Raw genomic sequence first — 26,272 nt, 5'->3', positions numbered from 1 at the left:
TCATCAGTAGAAGGTGGGGTCTTGCTTCTTACACCTTTCAGCACTTAAGATATAGGTAACATAAAGAGTTTAATAGTTTGTAAAATACACAGTATAAGGACTCTTGTAATTTAGAAATCTGTCTGTACTTGTCATGGAAAAATACTGAAGACAATATGTACAATATGTAATTAGAGCACCCCACAATATTTGGCCAAGGAAGGAATCCTCAAGGAAAGCAGTTTATTCCTCTTCATGAAGCCAAGAGCAGAGAACTTGCAGACTATTGTGAGAGAAGGTGAGAAAACAGAGATCTGAGTTGCTTTTAATAGCTTTGTATATTTTTTAGTATTTCGTAATTTCTGTTTTGCACAAAAAAAAAAAATAGTAGGTAAAGGAATGAGTAGTTTGATATTCAGGTACAGAAACATGCATTGTAGAGGGTGTTTAATATTAAAAGAACATGTATCTGGAAATAATTTGGTTTAAATATATATAAAAACTGATTCATTGCAGTATAATTCTAGTTTGGAAGTCAGTTGATTTCAATGTATTTTGGGACTGGAGCAATGCAAGAGTGAATCAGTTCCATAATTATTTTAGGAAAAAATATTATGCTAGAAGTTCTGGAGAATTTTTTCTGTATGAGTCATTACTGTTTAGGGAGGGAAACCATACCTTTCTTCATACTTTTAAATGAATTCCATCTTGCATATGCAGAAATGTTTCTTTTTAAGTTTCATTAGGGAAGGATTTTTTTTTCCTCTGTAGAGAGCAGATGTCTCAGATGAGTAAGAAGATTCTGGCATGCTGTTATGAGAAAGAATCCTAAAAAATCTGATTATTGTAATAAAGAGGGACTAAAGGTTTCAAAAGCTTACTTCAGAGCAGGTCTAAAATTAAGCTATTAAAAAAATTAAGATATTTGCCACCACCTTTGACAATTGAAATAGTTAATTAAAAAGAAAGAATTAAGTTCTTAGCATTTTCTCAGCGACAAAGAAGAGAGGGCACATTTGGGGTGTAAATTAATCAAACATATGACATTGACTCACCGTGAGGAAGAATTTTATTAGTTACATTAATTGCTACAGAAACAGTAGCATTAATGCAGCATGTACAGGTATTTGTTGAGTTAATGAATTAAAAATATTTGATTTTTTTTTTGTCAGGTGTATAAATTGCATTAATAGATATGCTATGTGTAGTTTCTTAATTAGCTAAAAAGTGTATGTAGATAAGTGTATGGTAACATAGCTGTCACAAATCTTAAATATCTGAAACAGTATTTAGTTTTTTTTTTTTTTTTTTAATTTTGAGATAGACAGACAAGCATCAACCAAAACTGAAACACAGAGAGAAAAAAAATGTTGTAGATATATTTACGTAGCACAGAGAAATATTGAAACACCAATGAGTTGTGACCTCTATAGGTCTTGTCAACTAAATATTATTACAGAGTACCCATGCAGAAATGTAAAATCTTCCTCTGTATTTATTAAAAGAGTTGCTTAGTATGAAAAGACAGAGGTTTCAGGAAGAAAGTGGAAAGATACATGACAAATCGTGACTAGGTTATTTTTGTATTTAATGTAAATCTACCAAACACCAAAGCACTACAATCTGTTTGCCAGGGTTTCAAAGGTTTATCTCTGCTTGCAGGGGGCACTCAATTGCGATCAAAATTAGTATTTATGTCTGACATGTTGCTGTCCAGATTTTAGCATTTCAGGTAGAAAAACCATTATGCCAGTACTGTCTTATTCACAAAGAGAGAATCTTATTCTGGAGCTCCAACATGAAATGGCATGAAAATTATATTCTTAGTGTACATGGAATATTAGTAGGAGCATTAGTGTGGCATTAACTATTGTGTTGGAAGACTAAAGAAAAAACATTTTCTTCTGGCAGTGAAGGCATATAACAAAATAGGAAAAGTACGAGAAGAGTAGCAGTATACAGCAGGTGAAGAAACTTGAGAGCAGAAAGAGTCTCAGGGACCTTCTTTTATGTAGAGATGTTCTGAGAAGCATTGATAACAGGCCTGCATGAACAAAAGAGTCACTCTGAACCTCAATCTGATGTGAAGAGTCAGATGAACCACTCCTGTACAATGCTGTCAGCCTTTATGGAAGGGGGTTTTTTTACATGGTAATGAAAAAGATTATTAAAATCTGACCTTGTTATGGTCAGTTTATTCATTTGTCACACCTGCAGAATCATGAGATTGCTTGATTCAGTAGTTGCTAAAACAGTGTTTTTAATATTGATTTTAAACCTACACAAAAGGAAGAAGTAAAAAAACCCCAACAAAACAAAACAACAAAATCCAAACCAAGACCCCAAACAAAAAAATACCAAAACAAACAAAAAACCCACAGAAGCCCCACCCCTCAAAAAACAAATACAAAAAATACCAAAATCAACCCAGCCAAAACAAACCAAAGCAAACCAGACCAAAACAAAAAAAACAAGCAAACAAACAAACAAAGGACGAAAAAAGCAAACAACCCCAAATGGTCTAACAGTAATAATATGCTGATAGATGGACCTTTTTTGGCCTTTGACAAGCACATTGTTTCAGTAAATATTGCAGGTAGGTTCATGACTAAAGCATGAACAATTGTTATTGTATTTGAATTGGAAAACTGCAGCACGTTTCCTTTTCCTGGTAGCAATGCCAGATTACATGCAGAAAAGAGATACTGATAATTGAACCACAGCTTCTATCATCTGGACATCATTGCATCAATAGTCATTCCTGCACATAAGCTGCAAGTGAGAAATAAAATGTTTCCTTTGAGTGTAGGGAAGTGAAAGCCTTTCTTTGGTTATGAACCCTTTTCTGATTGAAGGCCAAAACAATGAGGATCTAGAAGATTCATAAGGCTATATTGTCACTAATTTTCTGCTTTTTGATTTTCAGTAAAGGCTGTGACACACTATGATATTTCATGGCATCTTGGCATGGTGATATGTCACAACTCAGGTTTATGGTAATGCAATCCTTTCATATTTTATTAGATGCAGTCAATGCCTTTCTTTCTAATAATGAATCTAATTTGAAATTTTCTAGTCGACAAATTTATATTAGTTGTTTCCTCTTGGATTTTATGTTTGCTATTTATTGTTAGTCAATCACAGTTCATTGCTGATTTTAGATGACTGTGATGTAACCTGTGGCACTTAATGTTTTGATTTTTCTTCCTTTAAAGCATACATTCAGATTTCATGTGCATATGTAAAGTGCTGAAAATAACACTTGAAAACCAAAGTGGACTGGGTATCCAAAAATCATCAACCACTGTTAATAATTTTGAGTGAAGACTTTTGAATTATATTATGTTCTGCTTTTCGATTATGCTACTTATATATGCCATTTCATTATCTCTTTACAACTGGGAGAAACAGAGAATAATCTTTCACATGAAAATGCTTTAAAAATGGTCATATCTGATGAGAGGGTTTATGGATGAGATGAAGATGTAATTAATGGACATAGGTATTGGTAATGTCATTGTGACCAGTGTAGCTTATTTAAGCCTTTATTCTAGCCAGTATTTAAATAATGTGCCCAATATTGAGAATGCACTTAAGCATTTCCCTTCTGGGTGTTTGAATCTTTGCTTGCTTTTACAAAAATTAATGATCTGTTCTGCCTTTAGACGCTGAAGATGAAATTGCATTAGGGCCTGCTTGTACAGCTCTGTCTTGACAGCATTGGAGCTAGGTCATAAAGAAGCTACAGTTAAATAGTAATTTGTGAGGAAAGATCTAATGGTAAACATGGAAACGGTCCTAAAGCAGTTTAAAAATATTCATATGTTTTCTGCATGCATTGTCCTTGGCTTAATAGTATTATAATCTGCTGTAAAAAGTCTATTTTTCTTGTGCTTTGGGCAGAAAAGAGAATTAGGAAGCAGGAGAAAGTACATGGAATAGTTGCTTAAGGTTGTTCAGATTCACAGTCAATTTAAATGGGTGATATGCAGTACTTTATGCAGCGCCTGCTCAGCAGAAGAGGTAGTGGGAAAAGACAGGAGATCATTGCACTCCTGTGCAGAGTTGTGGTGGGTGCATGACTTCAGTGCCATTCTGGTGTCCACATCTCAGGCAGAACAGAGCTAAGAAGAGGTGTGAGGAAAGACAACTGAATGGGTGTTGGGGTTGTAACTGCTGCTGTATGAGGAGGCACTAGGAAGACTAGTTTGGCACAGCTGTTTTAAACAGCATGAAGCTGAGAAAGGATAGGACTGAGATTTACAGATTCTCAAAGGTAGTAAATACAGCAAAGGTAAAACAGTGCTAGGAATATTTCTTAAAACTATTACTTGAAGCAGTTAAAGGAAGCACTTCCTTACCCAGGGGTTAGTGAATATCTGGAATTTGTTGCCAGAGGAGGACATGGGGCAGACAGTATCAGCCAGACCAGAGAGGCAATTACACACATTCATAAACAACAGGTTCATAATCAAGAACAGGAGAGGATGTGCCCTTCTTCATCCCAGGAACAACAGCTGTGGATGCTGGGAAGGTGTGAGGAAAACCAACAGCCAGGAGTGCCCAGGCATCCCCTGACCAGTGTCCCTTGCACCACACACAGAGAGAGCACTGGCCTAGGAGGATGACCTGTCCAGTACAATGTTACATGTCTTACATATTTCTTTTTTTTTTTTTCAATTGGATTTAGGTCTAGCAAGGATGGATACCTGTAATAATCTGTTCATGGTAGAACAGATCTGTGCCTGGGATAAATTATGTTATTACTTAGACAGCTTTTCCTTCATAGAGTGATGGCCTCATTTATGTCACCTCTAACCTCTTTTTCCTTTAGGTCAGCGAAATGTTCATTTGTAGCGACTACTTTACCAGGTGACGGTGGGAAAACTGTAAGACAGTGTTTTTGTTATGGACACCTATTTTGAGGATACTCTAACATTTATTTGCCTTATATGACTAAGAATTACTCTTTCTCCTGGGTCAGAAGTACACAGTTACAAATGGAAGGTTGAATAAATCTTGATTCTCAACAAAACAGGAAGAAGTTTGCAAAGGATATTTTTTTCTTCTCAGCAGCTGCAGCAGCAGCTCCTTGGAAATTGCCCTTATGTGAATGAGGGGCTAATCTGACCTCTTCTGACACTTTAGAGACATCTTCTACACCTTTGTCAGGACAGCCAAGGTATGCTCTATGGACCACTGCCTGCCTTAATTTACAGATTTTTGTGGTTCTGCATGTTTACAGAGCATATGAAAGAATATTAAATGAGATAAAATTAAGATAAAGAGAGAAGAATGTAAAACAGATGAGAGACTTTATGTCTAACAAGTAGAAAGAAGAATATCAAGTTCTACGTACCTTACCAGCACTAAGTCAAATGAAAATAGGGTAAGTAGTGACGACAAGTTTGAATTTTGGGTAGCTGGTGAAATTTCTCTTGTCCTAATACAAGACAAAAATATCACTGAAGTTGCTTGTGGACTTACACCTACATATCCTTAGCCTTTGCATAATATATTTGCATTATTTAAATGTGTATTTTGTAGATTTTGAGTTCAAACTTTAAAAATCTAAATTATGGATATACCCTTTGAGGAGAAAAAGGAATGGCAAGATTTACACATAGTGAGAAAACAATCAACTGAAGACCTCCCTCTTCTTCTCTGCACCCTTGTGTCCCTGTGGTCCCAAACACCTAAATTCAAGGCATTATACTTTGTCTCAACTATCCTCAAAGGCACTGTTATTACCTCAGGTAGAGCAAGTTCGTTCAGATCTCCCTTAAATCACTGGGCAACCTGCTGTTCATTTTTGTCTGCGTGAATTGGCCCAGACTTTCCAGGACCTCTGACAGACGAGGTCTCTACCTCAAGACACTGATTTTATACTGAGGTTGCATTTCAAAAGGTACCTCTAAAACACCATAAGCTGTCAAAAATAGCAGCAGAATTACAATACAAAGGTCTTGTTGCTGTAGGAAATTAAATAACAAAGAAAACATGTAAACACACCCATTATTTAACAGCAGTAACTCAATCTGATGTACACAGTAATATCTTCTAAAAGATACACAGATTTTTTTTATTATTATTTTTTTTTCTACTATATTATCATTCCCAGATTTCTCTTTCTGCTTGAATCTCAAGCTTTATGATATGATATCTCCTAAGGATTTAGCAGCTACTACTTCCCTTAAAAGATGCATATGAAATAAATAGCTTTCATCTGAGAGGGGATTGGAGTTGGTGCCACCTGGGAGAAGAGGCAGCCTGTCCTGCAGAGACTGCTACTGCCCTGATGCTCTGTTCTTGCTCTTTTTCACAGCAGTGAAAGATATGGTTGCTACCTGCTTTGCTTTCAGGCTGTAGAGAAAAGTAGCTGTTCCTGCTCCTGTCTCGTGTGTTACAGCACTGATACACAGCACTGTATTTGTTTTCAAATTATGTTAAACAGAGATTCTTGCGTGCCAAAGTAAAAGCATAAAGGAGGGCAGGGAAAGCAAAGTGTAAAATACAGACATAAGGTAAGATATTCTGATACCAACAGTTCAAATCACTATGCAAATAATGCTGAAAAGAGCTGTCTTTCAGGAGACTTCTGCCATCCACTGCTGGATTTCTCCCTCCATTTCACTTTCACATGACTTATGCAAGAGTCTGCTCTGCTTCATTTTTCCCCAGATCGTGAAAGTAGAGTTTAGGGAGAGGAGGGTATTTTGCATGTTTTTATTCTTTCTGTATGGTGTTTGTTCAGACCATGACAAGAAACAGAAGGTGTCAGTGTAGAACTCCAAACTTACCTTTGTTGATGAACACTGGAACATACAGCATCATGGCCAATAAAGTTTCGTCTCTGGCTTCTGCGATCACACACAGAAATGACTGGGATGCCATACTGATGAGAGCTCTTATTGTAGGTCCTTCACAAAATAAGACCGATGTCACTGTTCCACTCATGTTTTGTGTTTTCAAGGTTTTATTGTATTTTTTGATTTCTAAAAATAAACCAACCAACCAAACAACAAACAAACAAACAAAAAAACAAAAACGAAAACCAGATGCACTCGGGAACAACCTGAGCTTCTCCAAATGTTTTCCTGGTTAGTCTTTCCCCTGTGTTAGGCATAATGGCACTGACAGTAGTCTGAAGACTGCTAGACTTCTGCAGCTTCTCTTATATGTCTACTGCTGAGCTGATTAGATCTTGACAGGTTATTTCTCTAAAGGTGTATGCATATTTGCCCATCATAGGTGGTGAGATTTCACCCCTTCTCTCTTTATGTTCATGTAGTTTATGAGTGCTCACAAGCTTTCTGCTTTTACCCTTGCAATGCTGTTATAGGAAAAGGTGGGAATCAAAACAAACAGTGCATTTACACTGAGGCTCCAAATTGTAGCCCTGTCTGACCCACCTTGAAACTAGCACAGCCTTCTTCAATTTGGAGTACAGTGCAAAAGCCACATGGTACCTGGGTCCTCAGTCAGTTGAATCACTTGATGTGACCTCTGTGTCATGTCAGCTAAAGGGCTACAGTGCCCAGTCTAAAGCTGGCCAGGTATTGAGCTGCAGTTGATCTTTGGGTTAGGTCCCAAGTGTCTTACCCAATGTCATACAAGTGATCATCCGTGACAGATGTTGTAGCTGAAGTCAGGTGCCTCGAGTCCTGGTCCTGGGCCCTAACCACTGGACCATTATGCTCTCTCTTAAGGCTCACCTTTGAAAAGTTTATTGTGCCTATCCAGGTATTTTGTGCTGATATTCTGTCTCAGAGGAAGTATATCCATTTTGGCAGATCTGTCTTTCCTCGTAGATGAGTCTCTTTAGTCTTTTTTCAGCATTTTCCTGTCAGTACTTATGAAAACAAGTGGTCTAGAAGAAATTAAATTTTAAATAATAAGTACAGCTTGTTAAATGACAGTCACAACCTCTGCAACATCCAAGTCTAGAGGAACAGTTGAAACACAGTACGTCATGAAGTTTCTTAAAATAAACATTGCTCAAATTATGTTCTTAGGGACATGGTTTAGAGGTGGACTTGACAGTGTTAGGTTAAAAGTTGTACCTGCTGATCTTAAAGATCTTTTCCAACCAAAATTATTCTATGACTATTTTCTACAATGTGTAAGCAAACACTTAAGATATCTCTCTCTTCCACCTTAAGTTACCTGTTGGGACATACCTGTATGACAGATTGCTTCAAGGACTTATCTCTTACTAGTAACTCATTAACTCACAACAGGTTGTTGTCATAAATCTATTAAATTGATTTCCAATACAATAGCTCTTACCTTCTTTTCCCACTTTCTTAGTTTTACGTTGTTGATAGTTATGTGAAGTCTATTTAAGTAATAAGCAAGGTACTTGATTAAAGACAATGAGGAAAGTGGTTGAGATGTTATGGGCTAGTCTTTTAAAAAGTGTACATAATTCAAAATTTGCATATTCATGCCTCTTGCCAGATTTGTGTGCACAGATCAATGGCATCTAGAAGCTTAATCTAATTGTTACGTGAACAAATACCAATTTCCATTTACACTATGAATACAAAAAGACTTAGCTGCAAAAAAAATGCATCTCCAACTTATAGCCTGAAGTTCAATGTTTGGTCCCTTGTGCAAATCACAAATATTAGAAAATGTATCCCCTTCCAGATGCAGCTATTACATTTTTAATGTGATACGGATACTGGTGGACTGTGTTAAGACAGAGTTGGAAGACAGCTAGAGGCAATAAGAATAACAAAACTATTGCAGCTGAGTACAAAGGTTCATTGTAAAAAGAAAAAAAAAAAGATAAATAGTAAAGGAAAAGAGGAAAACTGTACCACACTGCTGAAAGCATATCTAGCACACTTATTTTACTGTATTAGAAATGGGAGTCTTCAGAAAGTGAAACTGATTCAGTCTTTTGGTTATTTCAAAGAGAGTTAAGCATATGTCAAGTGCTTTGTAGAATTGGGACCTTATATGAAGGACAGTTCACATTGCATCATTTTGTAAAATGTATAGTTGTGAATTGATTTTGAGAGAGATCTGAATTATTTGTGTGTCTTGCATACAAATGGCATCCTAGAAAGACGCTCATGTTTCCCACTGAATGACCAGACATGTTCAACTGAGTACTAATTTAGCATCCATGTCAATAAAATTATAAGGTGATAGTGATGTGACTCAAACATTGTTTCATGTGAGGTATGTGGCCCAAGAAACTTAAGTGTTTCCAAGATAATGCCTGTTTGTTTGTTTGTTTGCTTGTTTTTTTAAATAAGCTTCCATGTAAAATTAAGATTGAAAAAAAAATCCAAAAGATAGGATTGCTGAAGTGAAATCAAGAAAATTGCCTAACATATCATACTAAAAGAGAAAAATGCCTTTACTATGTCAGTTGCTCTAAATTTTCTAGTAATCATCATGCAATTGTACTTTAATTGCTGTATAATTATATTCCCATATACGGTTTCAATCCCAATTTCTTTTTTATGTTTGACACATTAGTATTTTTAATCAAATGTTAAAACAGCGGTTCAGAGTGAAATCTATAAGAAATTACTACAAGATGATTAAATTATAATTATAGGTATATTATTTGACATAATCAAATTATGGTTTATATGCTCTCAGAAAGAGACGTGTATTTGGTAGAAGCTTTATATGCACTTACTATATCTGTGATTTTCTTTTTAAGAAAGGTGACAGAACAGATGTTTCTCACAGAGGAAAGTGGAGGAATAAATCTTATAAACAGAGCAGACAAGTTCCACTAAAAATCTGATTTTAGAAAGAAGAAAATATTTCTTGTCCTGTATGCCATTATACTCGACTTCTAATGCTACTATTCTGGTCAGCATAGTTCCTCTGGAATTAATTTAAAGCTCTTGAGGTTTCATCTAATTTCATGAAATTGGGTTCTTACCTGAGTTTAATAAGACAGAAAGATATTTCATTGCTTTTCACATTTTAAATTGTGTGGGGAAAAACCATGGAAGACAAAGATGATGAAACAGTTGGTCTTTACAACAAAAATATTTCAATCTGGTTTTGAAGTGGGACAGTTAGCTGGATGCAGGTAAGACTAAGTGAGATGGGGGTGTTTGTCTCCTTCCGCACTGGGCAAATTATCAGTTTTCATATCATCTGAAACCCCTTGTGTGATTCCTTATGACCTTTCCCATGAGGGTTGTAATTTATGGGCTTGTTGGTGTTGTAAACAGCTTAGCAGGCTGCCTTAACCTCTGGGCTTGTCTGTTTTGCTGGCACACAATCTGAAAAGTTTGATCCTCTCAGCGGGTCTGAGGAGGGCTGGAACAACCTAAAAAGCACACTTTCTGGCCACAAACCCTCAGTGCATTGTCCAGCATGCTCACATGGTTGAGGGTCAGTATTTAGGAGGTAACAGGCGAAGAGAGAGTTACAGATAAACCTGTATCCTGTGGTACTCGAAACAAGGATGCTGATGGGCTGACCTGGGATCTGTAAGGAAGGAAGCAAGCAGCATAGAATCCACAGGAACAAAGGCCATTTCTCCTCTACCCACTATAATCCAGAATTGGACTGAGAGGTTTTGGCATCTTCTGATTGGAGTGACACATAACAGCCCACAGTCCAGGAAATTATACCTAGAAATTTTAAAGATGTGCTTATACGTAAAGATTGTTGTCTGCCTTATGAAGAGCATTTTGTGCCAAACTCTTGGGTGGCTGCTAATGCATGGCTGTCTTTTGTGGATTACCTAGATAAAATTCTGTAGTCAACACATATATTAACTGTATGTGAAAAGGTAAATATTGCTGATCCTTGTGGAAACAAATCAGCAATATTAATATATTAATATATATATATCATGCTGTTTGCTACTTGTGTTCCAGTTAAAAAAAACAAAAGGCAAAAAAGAAGCCATCCTTCACGTGGTCATACATTTTGCTTTTTGTGTTTTGTTTTGGCATTCTTTTATCATTAATGCTTCACAAATGGCTATGGTTCTGCCTGAGATTATAATAGGTTATTTTTTTAAATAATCAATGCTGCAAGAGCCATATGTTCACTCATAACTTTGTCCTTCAACATTAGCATTGAATTAGTAATCCAAAGGAGGAGTTAACAAGTTTAATAAAGTGCTTTGGCAGCAAATAATCTATTTAGAGGATGATTATAATCTAAAAATGTTGTGCCAGTTATTTTGAAAGTGCATGTCAGCAGGAATAAAAACATTGGATGTGAAAGCAGAAACAGAAGTGACAGAACTCTTAAGGAAATTACTTGTGTTTTTTAAAAAAACACAAAATTGGTTGTGTTCATCATTTGAAGTACTCTAAAGAACAGAAGCAGAAATGGGCTACTAAGTGAGATAATACAGGTTCCAGTGAGTTCTAGGTGTGAAATATGAGCTCTCTACAATACTCAACGGAAAACTGCTTACAATGTTGAAGCTTGCACTTACAGGAAAACACAAGCAAATCTAGTGAGAAGAATGAGAGAGGTGAGAAAGCTGTGAAGGACTATTTGTGCGCAACAAAAAAAAAAAAATCTTGGGTCACCTGTTATGTTGTAGACGAGAAAAAGCCCCTTATTTAGGATGGGGTTGTCATTCAGGGTGTGAAACCCCTGCTTGCAACAGTGAGAAGAGAGTGAGGAAAGGCCTTTGGCATCAGAGACACAGCTCAGAGGAGATGCTCTGAAGGTGATGGGGGGAGAGTGGCTTGCTCTGAATCTTGCCCTGTGCTGTTCATAATCATAACTTTGTATGTACGTTATCCTTTGTATTCTGATATCCTTTTTATTCTCCACAGGTATTCCATTGTACCATTGCCTCTATTATGCCTATGAACTTCACAAGAGAGTGAATACAGGAGACTGGATGCCTTCTGAATGTTTAGTTGAAAATTATTTCAGGTTGGCTTATGGAGTGTGTTGTCATGTAGCCTGAAAACTGGGATATCCAGTGATAGATCCATTGGAAAGATATATAATTGGGTAACTTTCAGGTCTCATTAAGTATCTTTGTTATTGATCTGGAAGAGAAATAAAATGGAAATTCCTGAAGGGAGGTAAATCAGGAAAAGCAGTGAATGCTGGTGAGGGTGGACAAGTTTACTTTACACAGGCACTTAGAAGCTGAGGGAAGGGGCACAAAATATTAAAAAAAAAAGTTCAGAGAAGTGAACTTAATATATCTGGAAAATAATTTAGCTATTCACTGGGACATCGAGGAATGAAACTGAATAGTAATTAGTAATTAGTTCTGTTTGTTTGTTTGTTTTAATGCAGATGAAAATCTGGAAGTACTCCACTGATTCCTAAGAGCAGCAAATTATACCTTCCTGACACATGAATGTGATTCCTATTGATACATCTGGATGCAAGTCCCTTTAATATCTGAGAACTGGGATTGTTGTTACAGGTGGACTGAAATAAGGGGATGTCTTTGCACCAGTTTGCAAGCTTCTCTGAACCTCTCTTCAGCCAAGGTCTTAATTAAGTGTTTAGCTTTAAGCTGGCTGAAGTCCATTACTTTAAATTCAGCTTTCTGGATGAGAGTTTTTGTGTGTGCTGTTCACTGTAGAGGAAAAGGATGGTATTATTACCCTGATCTGATCTCTGAGCAAAGTAGTTCTCCTATCCACATTCCCTGGGGAAAAAAATAAATTCCCTCCCTGAACTAGATTAATCTCAAGGAAAGTGCATAGATTATTTTTGCCATCAGATTTTATCTCTGACCTTGGGCAAGTCACTTAAACCATCTGCACCTCCACTCTCAGCATATGCTTTTAAGCTTACACCTCTTCCATTTTACGTGATATTAATTTTGGCTGGAAACTAAACTGCCTCCTGTTACGTGCTTGCATCATATAAGTACTGTAGACTATGGACATCGCTGTAATATAAAGAAGAATAACAGAAGGATGGAAGAGACATAAACCCAGAGGTGAGAAAGAAAAACAATGCATTGGATGCATGCTGGGCTGTCAAACAGAAGAGCTTTCATTATTTGGCCTGGAAAGCGAGACATTCAGCAGTGTCAATTTCTGATGTGCATTTTTGTTTGCTGAGGTGCATGTCACACAGGTACAATAGATCATAGCTCTGGACTCTGCTTCTCTGAAACACCAGGAGGCAGTTTGTGTAGATCATACAGCCTAGAGAGTGACTGGCAGTTTGTCATAGAATCATAGAATGTCCTGATTTGGAAAGGACTTACAAGGATCGAGTCCAGCTCATGTCTCAGCATAGGACAACCCCAGAATTCACACCATGTGCCTGAGGGTGTTGTCCAACTGCTTCTTGAACACTGTCAGGCTTGTAGCCACGACTGTTTCCCTGGGGAGACTGTTCCAGTGCTCCACCACCTTCTGAGCCAAGAAGCTTTTCCTAATGTCCAGACAAAACCTCCCCTGGCACATCTTTGTGTTATTCCTTCAGGTCCTGCTGGTGACCAGATAGTATCCTCATTATGATGCATTTACATTGATTTTATTTTCCCATAAACCTTTTTCATATATAATTCAGTGGATACTTTCCATTTTGAGGCTGCTTAATATAATATTTTGATTTTTGTCTAGACTGAAGCAAACACAGTTACATGTTCACTGAAAACCCCAGGCTGACAGAAACAAAGTAACTGCTTGTGTTCTCGGTCATTGTCTTCAATGTCTGCCAGAATGCCTTTTCACCAGCTTCTCTCATTTTTCTTTCCTCATCTTGGTGACAGACTGCAACACACACACCGTCACCTGTTACAGCCTCATAAATCTATGGGTAGCAGTGGTTTAGGGAATGGACAATATGTCACCTAAAGAGAGACGGTAGACTTGACTTGGCCAACTCCAGCTGCTCCCTGGATGTGGAGCAAGGAAGGAGGATTATACTCATGTGCCAGCATCTCGGTAGAAAGGTGTTCAGAAAGTCCTCGAGAGGCTCCTGTGTTTCAGCAGGTGTAAGTAAAGTCCTGTGGTCTTTAGCTGTGTAAAGCAAGCCACTGCCTTGTTTGGAATGGATGATGTTATCGATGTCAGTATGTGACAGTGGCCTTTGGAAGAGTCTTAGTGTCATGACTTCATAATTTCTTGCTGATTCAACAGGAATATTAGCCTGGGGATTATCAGACCTTCTCGGCATTTACTTTTCTCTCTTTGGCTTGTGGTTTTGTGGTCTTCCCACAGAACGGGACTTTGTGACAGCATGAGCTGCTCTGGTTAAACATACATAGCATATGACTGCTATTTTCCTTTATTTCTTTAGAAACAGAACATGTCCAGAGTATTTCCTTGTTTGTACTTTAGTAGTCATGGATCAATATAAGCCATTGTTGCCACATATGCACAACACTTCTTTTTGTATGGCTTCTATAGGTCTAAGTTTTTGAAGTACTAGTCCTATGGTGAAGTGGTCAAATAGAGATAGGTGTGGTCACTGGGATATGAAGAAGAGTGCCTGCTGCCCTTCCTTTTACAGAATTGGGTGTTTTCTATCAAGACTGGGATTTAGCTATTGGGAGAGGAGCTGTCAGCAATGAGGGTGGAGATGAGCTTCAGAAACCCTAGGCAGGAGTGTTTAAAAGGAAATGAAAGTTACTCACTCTTTGGATTGCCTGACTTGAAAGATTTCCCCCATGCCTTATTGCCATGCTATCTATGGTTTGATATCTGTATTCTTTTCAACCTGCTGCTTTCTCTGGGCTATTGGGTTTTTTAATGGGCATACCCCTTGTTTGTTTATTTCTCCCTTGGTGTTTAGTTCTTATTATGTTCAAAATAGTAACATGTGTTAACTTCCATTTTCATTATGTTGCATTTTGACTAGGACATAAATAAGCAAACAAGTCTGAAAGAACCTGTGACCTGGCATGTTATTGTACCCAGTGCCTTGTTTTTGTTTGATTCAACTGGAAACTGTAGTTCTGTTTGGTGGTTGTTGTTGTTTTTTGTTGTTGTTATTTTTTTTTTTTTAATCTTTCCTCAGTCTAGAGTCTCTCAGCAGTTGAAGTCATCCCTCTTTTTACTTATTCTTTCTTGGGCACATGCTCCCATGCCTACCTGGCCTGCTCAAAGTGAGTTCAGCTCTGTGCAGTTTTCCCTTTCATGCTCAATGTCTCCTTTGCCTGTTGCCACCAGACATGCATCCTACATTCTCTTGCTGAAATTGCTCTTTGAGCATGTTCCCCCAAGGAGTCTTTTGACCTTGACTATTTATAGACTAAAAGTTGAAGTTAATATAATTGCATCTAAAACAAAACAAAACCATACTGAGTTATCTTTCGTTCATATGTATGAGTTTCCCAAGTGACCACATAATTATAATATATCGTCCTTCTACCTTGCCCTTCCTTCCTTCTCCTTTACTTTTCTCTTAACTTAGTCTACAAACTCTTTTGTACTGATACCTAAAATTAGCAATTAGTAAAAAAATAAGTCTATATGAACAAGGGTCATAGATTTTAGGCATTTACCTAATTAGTAAGAATAAGGTTCACAGACATTGGATTTTAGGCACTCATTAGATTTTAGGAGCCTCTTCTACTCGCTTCCACTGGGAGGATGGATCCCCTGGGGTTGGCGGTGTGCCAATAAAGAATGCTTGCTTTTAAAACTGCAAATTTTGGGATTAGAAACTTTTTTTTTAATTCAACTTTACAGACATTCCTGAAGTCCATGTGCTATTCTGTTTGTAGTATTACTAAAAATTGGCTAGGTACGTGAGAACTCCTCTGAGTGCTCCCTAAAGACCCTTCATCACTGCAACCTTGCACATCAGCTTTTCTTTGTGTTATGACATAGAGCCTTGCTGACTAAGCAAGTAGGTGTAATGCCCTTCACATATTTGCTGCTGCAGGACCTGGCTTTTAGTATTGGAAGGGAAAAAAATTAGCCAGGAGATGGAGGTGAAACCAACAGATAAGTTAGCAGAGGTCCTGCTCTCACTTCTGCAACTTTTTTGTTATCTGGAGTCTTCTTACCTCAGATGCTGCTGCTCTCATTTGGTTGTCTCTATCATTTTCCATTTAAGGCTAAAATTGTCCATGGCTGATCATAATCGACCTGTGTCACTGTGGTGATTAGTTATAGAGTTTCACAATCTTGCTCACCCAGAAATACCGTAAGGGCATTTTGCCCACTTTTTGCCCTCAGTGAAGATTGGGCTAGTTGCTGGGCGCTAGGGGCATCCAAGCTGACATCCAACAGAGAAATGTGTAACTTTGTCTTTTTAATAGAAACATTTTGTTTTACATTCCTGGACTGCTGCAGGGCACCCTTGAAGCTTACAGCTCAAAACTCAAATTCCCTGCTCTCTCAGAGTTAAGAAAGCATGAAAAAGAAAAGAAAGGTGTGAAGGTAATGGGGTTTAGATCAGGATCACACAGCAGGTCAATGGCTGTGCTTGAACTGCAGTCAAAGTCTGCTGCATTCTAGATCAGAGCCTTCTTCGTTTCATCTCACTACCACACTTGAGCCATGTGGGCAGGATGGTGACACCCAGCTGTCTGGGCAACATGCAGTTTTGTTGTGCTGCTTTAAACTGCACGATAATGAAGAAGGACTGGTTGTCTTCGGTCTTCTCCTGTTCCAAAATACTGTGCACACATGCACATGTCCTTTCCACATCAACAATAACAGCTGTACTTTCTGGTGGATACTTCTAGGAATACTTGTTCCCTGGTTTGTTGGAAGTTTGGTTTTGCTCAGAAAAACCCTGCTCCTGGATGTAACAGGATAACATATGGTTTCTTAATGTTTCTCACTGTCTGTTACACTTTCATCATGACTTTTTCTTTCTTCAGGTGATTTGGTGGAACCCAGTAAGATTCTGACCTGTCTGCACTGCAAGCATAGAAATCAGAGTTTCAAAATAGAAAATGTGCTAATTCTTTTATCCATGATAATTAAAGTAGGACCTTTAAAATAGGGCATGTAGTAACTATTTTTTCAAAATCTTTTTGGAAATAACTCCATTGTTATGTTTGGTGAGCAACATGCTATGTCTGCAAGCACAGATGAAAAGTATGTTAGAGAAACAGCTTCTTGTGGTTAGATTTCTGGATCAGGAGGTTAGTGGATGCATCTGCCTCTATCTGTCCTTCTGCCATTACCATGAGCTAAGTTCTGAAGACTAAGGTAAAAGTTGTTTGCACACATTTTATGACAAACTGCTTAAATACTGAGAATTTTCAGGGTGAGATGCTGTCACATTTATGGACAGGAAGGGTGCTATTACCAGGAAAGATTAAGTAAGCATACCAGCTGAAAGTTGAACAGCACATCGAGTTTGACCAAGTCCTCATAGCTGCTCAATTGATTAAAAAAGCGAAACTCATCTTTAGAGACTTGGGATATCAGAAGTCTGGTCTGGACGCTGTTTAGTTCTGGTGATTTATGTCAACTCAATGTTTTAGCGCCATCAAGATGTCCAGGATGGCGAAAGCTTACAGGTCATGTGATTTGTGATCCATCAGTACAAAATTGCACCTGAGAAGCAGAGGTTCAAGAGTGTATTTTTAAAAATAATACTTAGACACAGCGGCATCATCTCAACTACAGTATACATCATCCTAACTACAGTACAAGGAATACCTCTGGGACAATAATTACCTTGTAATCCTCTGTGGTGAGACCTACTGCAAATGAATAATTCACAGTTGCCAAACAGAAGTGAATGCTTCCTATTAATTTGGAACTTTCTTCTGGAAGGTATTACAAGGGAACAGATCAAGGATAGCCTGAACCTCAGAGAATTTCTGATATTAAGAAAACAATTGAGTTTTTTTTTTTTAATTTATGCATTATGAAACCTAATTTTCAGTTCCTTGATTTGGAGCTTCTTGCCAGACAGCTATTTTTCCCCTACTTGGGTTATTGCCAAAATATAGTATAAACAAATTAGAACTTTCTTTTTCAAAAGCTTTAATCTCATTGTTTTTGTCATACCAAATAACAAATAATAGACAAACCAGAGGCATGAAATCTTCTTAAGTTTAAAGCTCAAATTGATTTAGTCTCCTTGATATTTTTAGCCTTGAAGCAACTAGATTGCTATTGAAATATTAGATTACACATTTATTTCTAACAATGTTATCTTTTGCATTCACTTTATGTTCTAATGGGAGTGAGGGGCACTTGGCAAAGTGTGATTTTCATTATGCACTTATTTATAAGTAGATATACATATACATGTGTATAAAATGTGTGTGTAATCTCCAGAGACTCTTTAAGGGGAAAGATCTGTAATCACTGCTAAATTATATCTTTGCTTTAGAAAAGCCTCTCTGTTATCCACTGTAATGCAATCATCTAGCTCAGTGCTTTACATATTCCAAATGAAGTAAAACTATTGCTTAGATTCTTGTTTCAGAAACTCCATAGATTACTTTTTTTCAGTTTCAAACTCTCATATTGACAATATGAATTTATTTGAACAGGACATGTTTTTACTTAAAAAAAGAAAACTCTCACAAATAAATAAATAAGTGTGTATCAGTTTTATCCATGGTGGCTGTTGATATGGAATTAAATCAAGGTCAAGCTTAGAACCTAGTGCTAACTTACTGAACTTTAATGAGTGATAAGTCATTATGAATTGCAGTTTAAAATTCCTATTTTCTTTTGTTTAAGCAAATTAAGCCTGTCTGTATATAAGCTTTTTGTATGCAAGTATTTACAGATATGATAGAACTTTTGCACAAATTTGCAAAACTTTGCATACTAAAGATCATGGATTTTCTGTTGCATACAGGCAGTTTTCCACTTGGAAAATTAAGGCATAACTCTGGGTATATTCAGTTATGCTCTACCCAAAAGATAGAGAAAGTTTGCATTTAATATGTATCTCATTTGAGATTAGGTGGAACTGCTGAATTAATGTTGAAAGCTGCCGATTATAATAATGTTAAATCAATATGCATAAAACCTCAACATTTTATTTTACACTGTTTTGTGTTGTTGTTGTTGTTTGTGGTTTGGTGTTTTTTTTTGTTGTTGTGTTTGTTTTTTTTTTTTTTTAATGAACTGAAAGTAGAAATTTGACCTCCATCCTGAGGTTTATCAATGTAAATTTGTGAATATATACAACTTGTTTCTGTCTGAATGTCAATACTTGGAACAACCTCTTGGGAAGCTGGAAGGTAGTCCAAGTCCTGGTTCTCACGCGCTCTTTGTAAATGAATTAACTGGCCTATTTTGCTGTTCAATTAGAATGATAAGAGCTGAAATCCATTAAATAGCTTATTTAGAAAATGTCAAATTAGAAAATTAATGTGAAGTCCTTTGTCAGTGAACATGGCTTTGCTCTTTTTAGGCAGCCAATAAATGATGTTCAAAATACAGCTATGTCACAGAAAGCCTAAGGAATGCCATTTTTATTCCTTGGAAAAAACTAGTAATTAGCTTTTTCAAGGCATGAAGTTTTGGTTGGATCTTCAAAGACAGTATAGAACTTTCTTCATGTGGCAACATGCAACACTTCTAACACTAGTCTAAATGGGACCTTAGGTGCTTGTCCATGTGTCAGAATGGACAAAGAATTTGTCTTTTCGGCTTGACATAGGGCAATAGATCAGCATGGACCTTGTACCTGTCTGGTACTCCGAAGCTCTCTTGGAATGTTATGCATTGGGAAGGGTGTGTCAGGAAAGATAAGATGAGCAAAAAAGTACTTTACTTTGAGGGTGACAGAACACTGGAACAGGATGCCCAGAGAGACTGTGGAGTCTCCTTCTCTGGAGACATTCAAAACCCACCAAGATGCATTCTTGTGCAATCTACTCTACATGAACCTGTTTTAGCAGGTGGGTTGGAGTAGATGATCTCCAGAGGTCCCTTCCAACACTAACCATTCTATGATTCTGTGCCCTCCTCTTTTCTTCTTTCACCGAGGAGTGCAGGGCTGAACTTTTCATCTTTGTAGTGCTTGAAACTACCACATCTAGGTACAATCGAACATGTTGCCCTTGGAAATTTTACCAGTATAGATTCAAAGCCTTTCCTACATGTATTGGGAAGTGTAGTGGCTTGGGTGGTCGACTGCTCTTTAGGTCTGACCAGACTGCTGTCTGTCGAGCAGCCCAAGAAGAAAGCACTCAGCTGTTCTGTGATGTGCAGGATGTCTGGCACTGTGGGAAGTACTGAATTTGCTGTGCAGGGGTGAGGTAGGAATAACATACTTTTTCAATAGGTCTGACATCTTTGTGTTACAACCCTTGCACATGTTCAGCAAGTCTAATATGCAGTGCCTAACACGCTTCATGCAGGTGAACCCAACACTCTATATGCGTTCTGCATAGACCCAGAGTAAAGCAGCCCACATGCTGTAATTCACTTTACAACTACAGAAAAATCTGACAACAAAATGTGGGTCATACTCAACTTCTGCAGCAAATCACTGCCTGGGTATATCAGTCATCAGGCTCCCAGTGACTCAGTAGCACAGATTCAGGCCTGCAAGCAGGTGTAACACCCATGAGAATATGTTTTTTATAATCATAGATTCATTTTGGTTGGGAGAGGTCCTCAAGATCATCGAGTCCAACCATAACCTAATTCCAGCACAAAAACAATGTGGCTAAGAACCTCATCTATAAGACTTTTAAACATCTCCAGGGATGGTGACTCAACCACTTCCCTGTGCAGCCTGTTATAGTGCCTCACAATCCTTTCCATTAATACATTTTTCCTAATATTCAATTTGAACCTTCCATGGTGAACCTTGAGGTCATTTCCTCTTGTCCTTTTTAACTTGTTCTGATTGATTCCAGGAACTGCATTTAATCCTAAATCTAATTCCCTGGATTTAACAGATATGCTAATTGCAGCAACTACAAATAAACTGATCAGGCTAAATTTAAATCTGAATTAAATCAATTGTGAAAGCCTGACAGCAGAATTTCCTCCTGTTTAATCCAGGAATGGCTATTACTGCCATGTTTCTCTTTGCTTTTTGGGTGTGAACGTCCTCAAATGTTTTTTCCTTCTTCGTTTGTATAGGTTGTTGGAGAACTTTAAAGAATAAAAGTCCACCTATGAAGACAACCACAAGGATGGAAGATAAAAGCCCTAGCTTATGCTCCATTTCAAGGACCTCACTCTTGTGATGGATGCCGTTCCTGTCTCAGAAGGCTTACGTGATCAGTTGGTCAAGGGCAAGGTTAATAGCATAGGCACACTCTAGGTATTATTACTTAGCTTCTTTTCTGAAGGAAAAATTATGTATGCCAAGAGATTTCCTTCCCTGCATTAATCCCCTCACAAAACCATTAGACACTGCTGGCAAGTTTTAACCACTTCAGACAAAAATTTGAGGATCAGAAGGATAATTAAGTTTCTACAAATTCCATGACAATCAGTGGGTTTGGAAAAGCAAGAGACCCTTACTGTTTTATCCTCAGTGAAAAAATAACCAGGTAGAGTATTTGTCCTCTTTGGCCTGCCACTTCATCATTCACTACACACACATTGTTTAGCCAGTTAGCATAGGTGCGTAGTTTTGAAACACCTACAGCAATGCAACATCATGCCAGCTTGCAATCAGGCAAAGGATACACGGTGTATGAAAGGAACATGGCAAAGGACTAGGAAGAAGTGTGGGGCATGCTTGAGCTATTGCTGTCATGTCTGGAGAATAAGACTAATGAGTATCAAGGAGAGAGTACACATTTGGTATGGAAGCAATCTGACACCATTAACTCTGGTAAATGGTGTTTTTGCTGCCAGAATGTGGAACTTAATGTGCAAATCCACAGGGAAAGGTGGCTACTTGTCTTGGAACAACGTATTTGTTACCTTTGAAAGCCTGGTACCTTTTTGTTCCACAACTGAATGGAGCACTTCTTGGTGCATCCAAACTGGTGTAGTCATTATAGTCTCCATGAACCTGCCTCAGAAGGTTGTAATCTTGATGAGTCTTCTTTCTCCACCCTAATTCCAGTTTCCGCTTCTTTGCTGAGAAAGGTAACAGCTTTCCTGACAGGTTTGATGTGGTTTTTGTAGTCAGCAAGAATAAGTTCACCATGGGCAAACTTTTTTTAAAATAGGACAACAAGAAATCTTAGCTCTAGTCTAGATATGAAAAATAGGGCAGGGCAAGTGGAGCAAGATACCACATACATTTTTCACATGCACATCTGGTGGCACAAGGAATGTCCCTAAAAAGACTGTGGTGACTCTGAAGTCCCTCTGGTTTGAACTGTGAAGCAACTGCATTACTTCCAACATCTCTGAAATCTTCCCCAAATTCAGTAGATGCTTGACATGGGTCCTCAGATGCCATTATCTAGCAAAGAGAGAGGTTAATTTCAGGTGCAATAAGTTATATGCCTTGAAAAATGGAAGGTGTCTAAAAAATAACAGGATATTTCTGGAACTGTTGGATATTATGTAATGGGAGCATTGCCTAGCACTTGCTGTGATTCCTTGTCCTCTGGACACAGCTGGGGGGTTGCAAAGCTGTCTGAATATCTCTGAGAAATACCATAGAAAACACTGTCTAAATGACATTTGTGGCTTACGGATGGAGTACAGAGAAGAAATTCCAGTTTTATCCTAAAGTAACAAATTCAAAAAAATTTTACTCTGCTACCTAAAATTAAAATTTTGAAGAGGTAAATAAAAATACTGAATGTACTTAGGAGTCTCTAGCTGTTTTACTTTTTTATCAAAAGACTGTTCAATCTGCTTTCCTGAGTACAGTAGTCTCCCCTCTCTTGGCTCATCTTTCACCAATATGAGTAATGTATTGGGCACATGGAAATGTATGTCCAGATTTTGGCTGGGATAGAGTTCACTTTCTTCCTAGCAGCTGGTGTAGCACTGTGTTTTGGATTTAGTATGAGAACAATGTTGGTAACATACTGATGTTTTAGTTGTTGCTAAACAGTCAAGGACTTTTTGGCTCCTCATGCCACCCCACCAGAGAGTAGGCTGGGGGTGCACAAGAGGTTGGGAGGAAGCACAGCCGGGACAGTTGACCCCAACTGACCAAAGTGATATTCTTTACCGTGTAACATCATGCTCATTATATAAAGCTGAGGGAAGAAGAAGGAAGGGGGGGACATTTGGGGTTATGACATTTGTCTTCCCAAGTAATGGCTACATGTGATGGGAAGTCTGCCTGTCCATGGGAAGTAGTGAATGAATTCCTTGTTTTGCTTTGCTTCTGAGCACGGCTTCTGCTCTATCTATTAAACTGTCTTTATCTCAACCCATGAGTTTTCTCACTCTCACCCTTCTGATTATCTCCTCCCTCCCACCCAGAGGGCATTGAGAGAGTTAGTGAGTGGGGCTTAGTTGCTGTCTGGGTTAAACCACAACAGTGTATTGAATAATTTGCATTTCTTATGGGCAACAGCGAAGGTTGTAGGCATTTCAATTGTATGAACAAACTTCTGCTACATGGAACTAAACCCATTTTCTTTTGCTTTCTGTGATTTCACCCAAGAAAACAATAAGAAAGCACTGTTTGTGTTCAGCCTATTGAGTTCTGATCATGCCTAAAAATTAATAATAATCCTAACAGCAAAAAGTCCTTCTGCCAGATACATAAATCATCAAAAAATGAGCCTTCTCCTTCACTGCACTTGATCTATGTCCAGTAGCAGAGTGATCGAGGTAAGTAAGCAAATACATGCTTTCTATCAGTCTGTTTAGATGAGATTTGTAAGACAATTGTCATGGGCAAGTCTGGTATAAATTAACAGGTAATTTAATTTGACCTTTTAAAAACGCAAACACTGCCTTAAATATCTCACATAAACTGCTTGATTTAATAAATGTGATTTTCTTCATTTATTTATTTTATTGCTTGTTGTGTGTTTTCAGAGCTTTCTCCAGTCACTTCCCTAATGTAATAAAATTGAAATGAAAGTCAGAGGACTGTCAAATGGCTAGGCAGCTCTGAAGCTAATGAAAATGAGCTGACATGGTATTACTTAACTGTCATAAGATTTCACACCATTTTATGATGCTTTTACAGAGGTTATGTTACAGATCATGTTCCTTCCCATTGCATCGCCTTCTTGACCTCTTCCTCATGAAAAAGTACCCTCCCTTTGCAACTACAACAATCACTTACATGGATAACTAAATTTAGGAATATAATCAATTATTTTCTCACAGTTTTTAAAATGAAAATTTAGAGTTTATATACTGATTTTAATTGTAGTTGCAGCCTCAGCAGCTCTGCTCTCTACCTTCCTCGAACTAGTACAGTGAATACCACCTGTCTCAATGCTGACCTGGTTGAGAATTGTATATATTTTAATCCTGACCCTTGTGATTCAGTAGAGAGAAACCGAAAGGCAAACACTGGAAGCATTACATACGTTAAAGCAATACCAACTCTTCCACAGTTCATCCAAGGGGCCTCTGTAGCTCTCCAGGATTTTGTGACGGATGAGTATTAGCCCTTGCCTACATGCAGGATCCCCACCTACTCTGCAAAATGAACAATATAACTCCTTTATGGAAGTAATTTTTTGCAGAATTACTAAGTCAGTTAACTACAGTGACAGAGATAAAAAGACCAGGCATGTACCTTTGAATAAGTCTCTACAGTCCTCAGCATCTGTGAGGAGATGAGTGGAAATGGGGTGAGGTCAGTAGGTCAAATGTTGTTCAGAGGCATCACACCAAGGGGTAAAAAAGTAACATTAGCCTGCAAAAGGAAACTTTCTTATTTAAAAGAAGTTAGAGACTGCCTGAAAGGAAAAAGTTAGGAAACTAATTCCCCAGACTCAGCATGGAGACACATAAAGAGCACCTTATTAGCATCACAGAGGGGACAGTGTGCACACCCCAAAATATAAAAGGAAAAGAAAAAATAGGAATTTGAGACCCCCTGTAATGTGTTAAAGAGGTAAGATACAATAGTTTATTGAAACTAAAAATCTATCCTTTAGAAACAGACTTGGGAGTCCAAACAATTCTAATAAAATGGACTTTGGCAGATAGGAGAAGCAAAGTGGGAGCTTGAAGAACTAATACTCAAAGAACTAATACTCACAAGAAGTAAGTGTTTTAAGGTGATCACCTTAAATAGTGTGAAATAGTGTGCCTGTGGGAAAAAACATTGGATCTGTTAGACTGCTGAAGATAGGACAGCAAGCTGCCAAGCAGTGTATGAGTGTTTCTTTACAGACTGAGTGTCCTGGCCCCACTTAGCCCAGGAAAGGATAAGTGGCATTTCATGGGGACACTGACAAGTGCCATTACAGAGTGCAAGATGTGGATTCTTTCTAAGGAATAAATTCTTAAGCCAGGTAAGCTTTATTTTGGGGTTGCCATCTTTGAGATAGCAAACACTAAGAGGAATGGGTAACAATTCCATTGTTATCATATAGTATATGTGGGCTGATCCATGGAGGAACATGTAGGATCAATTATTTCAACCTACTGCCTACCTTCTCAGCTTCAACCTAGAGATCATTTTGCTGACTTCTCTCTGTGCTGAAAATCTATTTTTGAAGCTCTTCTGCTTTCTGATCTACAGCATGCAACAACAATTAGGGATTCTTTTCCCCTCTACCTCTATTTCCCCCAGTCTAAGCAGTCTCTATTATTGTCTTTTAAAATCTCAGGATAATTTTCATTCACAATAAATGATCTCTCAACATTTTGCTGGTTTGCCTTAAGCCTCCTTATGCACCTGTTTTATAGATATAACTGCATTTAAAGTTGGACAGAGTTATAGGATTTATTCCATTCAGTTGAATTCAATGAGATTTTATCATTAACTTTGATGGAAAATGGCTCATACCCTAAATCCATGGAGGAACCAGACAAAAAACATCAACAACAGAACTTCTGCTGTTTGGTATTAAGTAGATCTGAAGTTACCCAAGTTAACTGTACATCTATTCACTCTTCCTTCATAGCCCTACTTCATCAATTTTGTTACTTGTGTTCAGTTGCCAGAAAAATATTTAACATTTCTATTTCATAGCTTTGCTGCAGCCTTCATAGCTATCTCCAATGGGATATGGAAGAAATATGAAAGGTTTCTTGTAGCACTGTGGGACAAGAATTGTGTAAAAGTGACCTTTTACATCACATTTAGAGCAAAACACATCTGATGATCTGTACAGCTACTTCCACAGTGATATGAATAGTTGTCTACCTCTTTATGCTTTTTAGTTTCTATTTAAAATAACCATTAAGATAACCTTGTTATTTCTTTGTGGCTGTATGTCTTTTTTTCATAATATTCCGATTTCTTAGCTCTCAGGAACAATAATAATAAAAACCTACCCAGAATTGTTTAAAAGGCATAAGGTGTTATGACACCTGAAGGCATAAGGAGTTAAAACACCTGGAGGTGT

General features: G+C 37.8%; 1 long non-coding RNA gene across 3 annotated transcripts in view; it reads left to right on the top strand.

The window, feature by feature from the left end:
• LOC110363522 (uncharacterized) overlaps positions 1 to 23,744 on the top strand; it is a 114,663-nt gene extending 90,919 nt beyond the window's left edge. For 2 of the 3 annotated variants that reach the window (XR_010471679.1, XR_010471680.1), the window contains exons 4-6: positions 11,766 to 11,868; positions 12,244 to 12,901; positions 20,946 to 23,744. This is a non-coding gene — a long non-coding RNA (uncharacterized LOC110363522). The remainder of the gene's footprint in view (positions 1 to 11,765; positions 11,869 to 12,243; positions 12,902 to 20,945) is intronic. The other variant, XR_010471681.1, reaches the window with a different exon arrangement.
• Positions 23,745 to 26,272: the final 2,528 nt, after the last annotated feature.

Source organism: Columba livia, chromosome 3 (assembly GCF_036013475.1).
Source record: "Columba livia isolate bColLiv1 breed racing homer chromosome 3, bColLiv1.pat.W.v2, whole genome shotgun sequence".
NCBI classification, from domain to species: Eukaryota; Metazoa; Chordata; class Aves; order Columbiformes; family Columbidae; genus Columba; species Columba livia.
The sequence above is the reverse complement of the archived record's forward strand: the minus strand, read 5'-3'. Positions and strand labels throughout refer to the sequence as shown.